The 4171-nt window shown below is 39.0% G+C and overlaps 1 protein-coding gene and 1 pseudogene across 1 annotated transcript in view; both read left to right on the plus strand.

The window, feature by feature from the left end:
* IFT57 (intraflagellar transport 57 homolog (Chlamydomonas)) overlaps positions 1-4171 on the plus strand; it is a 98028-nt gene that overhangs the window by 80144 nt on the left and 13713 nt on the right. The window lies entirely within an intron of this gene.
* Positions 2409-2767, plus strand: LOC102840032 (annotated as a pseudogene).

The raw sequence follows: 4171 nt of genomic DNA on the forward strand, positions 1-4171 counted from the left end.
TATTCACTGTCCAGCTTTCACATGCATATGAGGTTATTGAAAATACCATGGCTTGGGTCAGGCGCACCTTAGTCCTCAAGCTGACATCCTTGCTCTTCAACACTTCAAAAAGGTCTTGTGCAGCAGATTTGCCTACTGCAGTACGTCGTTTGCTTTTTTGACTGCTGTTTCAATGAGTGTTGATAGTTGATCCAAGAAGAATGAAGTCCTTGACAACTTCAATCTTTTCCCCGTTGATAAGAATGTTGTTTATTGTTCCAGTGGTGAGGATTTTTGTTTTCTTTACATTGAGATGTAATCCATACCGAAGGCTGTGGTCTTTTATCTTCATCAGTGAATATTTTAAGTCCTCTTCACTTTCATCAAGCAAGGTTGTATCATCTACTTATCGCAGGTTGTTAATGCATCTTTCTCCAATCCTGATGCCAGGTTTTTCCTTGATATATATAGGTAGTGTTTAGTATAATATCTGACCCACACTGAACAGTCCATGACTGATAGTGCTGTAATTATTGTTACTAGTTACACACATATCTCAGTATGAATATGACTATCAGGGGACTAAGTACTCTATATCCAACGAAGAATATAGGAAACATTTCTTAGTAAACAAAGGTTGTTCTTGTTGTTGTTAAGTGCCGTCCAGTCGATTCTGACCCATAGCGACCCTGTATAGATTTTCCAAGGAGCAGCTGGTAGGTATCACAAAAACCTATGCCATAGAGAGCTCACACATGTTATTCATAGGAGAGCCCCATAAAACAGCCCCACTTTGTAACTTATTTATACTTGTGTAATAGATGCCTCTAACAAGGTTGATTATCCAGATTGTTTATCTGAAATAAAATAGATGCAAATTTGCTGTACTGGCTTTGCTTCACCAAAACAACCAAGCAAAACAACATTGTAATTAATATGTAAACTTTGAGTTCAGAGGTGTTAGATTTCTTATGCTTCTCTTTGAAAGCGGATAACAAACGTAGAAGATGAAAACAGGCAGCTTGGTATAATAGAAAAATTATAGGTGAGAGAGAGAAAGAACATTTGGTTTCCTAAGCATTTTGTGAGTAACAGTGTGAAAATCACACCTCAACTTTGTTACCCAATCTGTGAAATGGAGGTATACAAATTCCTCCCCATACACTAAAGTGATCTTGAAAAGCTGTATAGAAAATGAATTCATAATTAGATCAACATGGGTTGAGAGCCTTAAATGGAGAGAAAGCCCTTGTCAGTGTTTTATTTTTACAAAATAAAACTTCAAACTGAACAGTGAATTAAGATTTCATTGGGAATTATTTATAACAGAGAATTGGAGGAAGGCAACAAGATTAGGCCCAGCAAAGTAACATTTGGTGAAGGAAAGTGATTTAAAACAAACTCTAACCTAATGACTGTTCTTTTGGGAGGACATTATTTTCTACTTTATTGTTGTATTCTGTTAGCATGCATTTTTGCAGTTCATGATTCTTTGAAAAGATGAATTTAACATTTTAATATGAAATATTGGATACATATAATTATGAAAGCCACCACTCATCTGTCAGTTTGTCATACTATGGTGGCTTGTGTGTTGCTGTGATTCTGGAAGCTATGCCACGGGTATTTTAAATACCAGCAGGGTCACCCATGGTGGACAGGTTTCAGATAAGCTTCCAGATGAATACAGACTAGGAAGAGGAAGGAGAGGTGGACTACTTCTAAATATTTAGTCACTGAAAACCTTTTATGAATAGCAGTGGAACATCATCAGCACCAGAATATTGAATACTGAAACATGATGAAGAGCATCAGAATATTATCAGATATAGTGCTAGAAGATGATCCCCTCAGGTTGGAAGACACTTAAAATGCAACTGGGGAAGAGCTGCTTCCTCAAAGTAGAGTTGACCATGATGATGCAAATGGAGTAAAGCCCTCGGAACCTACATGGTGATGGGGCACAACTCAAAATGAAGAGAAACAGTTGTAAACATCCATTAATAATTGGAACATGGAATGTACGAAGTATGAATCTAGGATAATTGGAAATTGTCAAAAATGAAATGGAACACATGAACTCGATATCCTAGGCTTTGGAGTCCCAGTGTGGTACTGCAAGGTAATGCGCTGGACTGCAAGCTCAGTTTGAAATGCAAGGTCAGCAGTTCAAGCTCACCAGCCACTCCTTGGAAACCCTACACAGTATCGCTATGAGTCAGAACTGACTGGAAGGCACTTCGCAACAAACAACAACAGTGAGCTGAAATGGACTGGCAGTGGTCATTTTGAATTTGACAATCACATGTTTTACTATGCCAGGAATAACAAATTGAGGAGGTATGGAATTGCAATCATCAAAAAGAACATATTAAAATTTGTCTTGAAAGTCGGTCCTGGGCTTTGAAGATCTAATTTCATCCTCCTCTATGGCTCCCATGAAGAAGGGTGGTGAGAAGAAGGGCCGTTCTGCTATCAATGAAGTGGTGACCACAAAGTATACCATCAACATTCACAAGCACATCCATGGAGTAGGCTTCAAGAAGCATGCCCCTCGAGCACTCAAGGAGATTCTGAAATTTGCCATGAAGGAGACAGGAACACCAGATGTGCGCATTGACACCAGGCTCAACAAAGCCAAAGGAATCAGTAACATCCCATACCGTATCCAGGTGTGGTTGTCCAGGATGAGGATGAAGATTCACCAAACAAGCTTTACACACTGGTGACCTATGTGCCAGTCACCACTTTCAGAAACCTACAGACAGTCAATGTGGATGAAAACTGACAGTGTATGATCAAATAAATTTATAAATCTGCCTTCCAAAAAAAATAATAATAATAAAAATCTGTCTTGAAATACAATGCAGTCTATGATAGGATAATATCCATATGCCTACAAGGAAGACCTGGTGAGGTGCTGTGGGTTAATGTGCTGTTAAGTTAATCTGAACTGCAAGGCAGGCAGTTCAAACTCACCAGGCATTGCTTGAAAACCTTACATAGGGTCACTAGGGGTCAGAACCACCTTGACTGCACTTCACAAGGAGTCTTGGTGTAGTGCTACAGGTTAATGCGCTGGACTGCAAAGTCATTTGAACTGCAAGGTCAGCAGTTCAAGCTCACCAACTGCTTCTCAGAAACCGCATACAGGATTACTATGGGTTGGAACTTCCATAACGTTGCTCAGAAACAACAATAAAGAGAAATAAACAGTGGAAAAGCCAAAACAAGGCAAGGGGCAGACTGTGGAACATACCATCAATTGTTCATATGCAAGTTTAGGCTGAAGCTGAAGAAACTTGATAAGTTCACACGAGCCAAAATATGGCCTTGAACATATCCCACCTGAATTTAGAGATCCTATCAAGAACACATGGATATCAGATATTGTCCGATTATTTCCGCATCCCGGGTCAGCTCTCTTTGGAATGGGCACAGATACAGAAATCTTCCAATCAGTTGGCCAGATAGTTGTCTTCCAAATTTCTTGGCATAAATGAATGAGTGCCTCCAGTGTCACCTCACTTTGTTAAAAGATTTCAGTTTGCATTCCATCAATTTCCAGTGCCTTGTTCTTTGCCAATTCCTTCAATGCACCGTGGACTTCTTCCTTCAGGATCATTGGCTCTTAATCCTATGCTACCTCTTGAAATAGTTGACCATCAACCATTTCCTGTGGGTACAATGAGTCTGTATATTCCTTCCATCTACTTTTGATGCTTTCTGTGTCATTCAATAATTTGCCCAGAGAATACTTCAATAACGAAAGACGAGGCTTGATTTTTTTCTTCAGTTCTCTCAACTTGAGTAATACTGAGCATGGTCTTCCCTTTTGGTTTTCTAACTCCAGCTCTTTGCACATTTCATTGTAATATTTGACTTTGCCTTCTTGAGTTAACCTTTGAAATTTTCTGTCCAGCTCTTGTACTTCCTAATTTCTTCCATTTGCTTTAGCATCTCTATGCTGGAGAGCAAGTTTCAGATTCTCTTCTGACATTCATTTTGATCTTTTCCTTCGTTCTTGTCTTTTAATGACTTTTTGCTTTCTTCCTGTATGATGTTCTTGATCTCATCCAACAACTCATCTGGTCTTTGGTCTTTAGTGTCTAATGTATCAAATTTGTTCTTCAGATGATCTCTAAATTCAGGTAGGATATATTCAAGGTCATATTTTGGCTCTAGTGGACTT

The sequence above is a fragment of the Chrysochloris asiatica genome, unplaced genomic scaffold (genome assembly GCF_000296735.1).
Source record: "Chrysochloris asiatica unplaced genomic scaffold, ChrAsi1.0 scaffold00236, whole genome shotgun sequence".
Lineage (NCBI taxonomy): Eukaryota > Metazoa > Chordata > Mammalia > Afrosoricida > Chrysochloridae > Chrysochloris > Chrysochloris asiatica.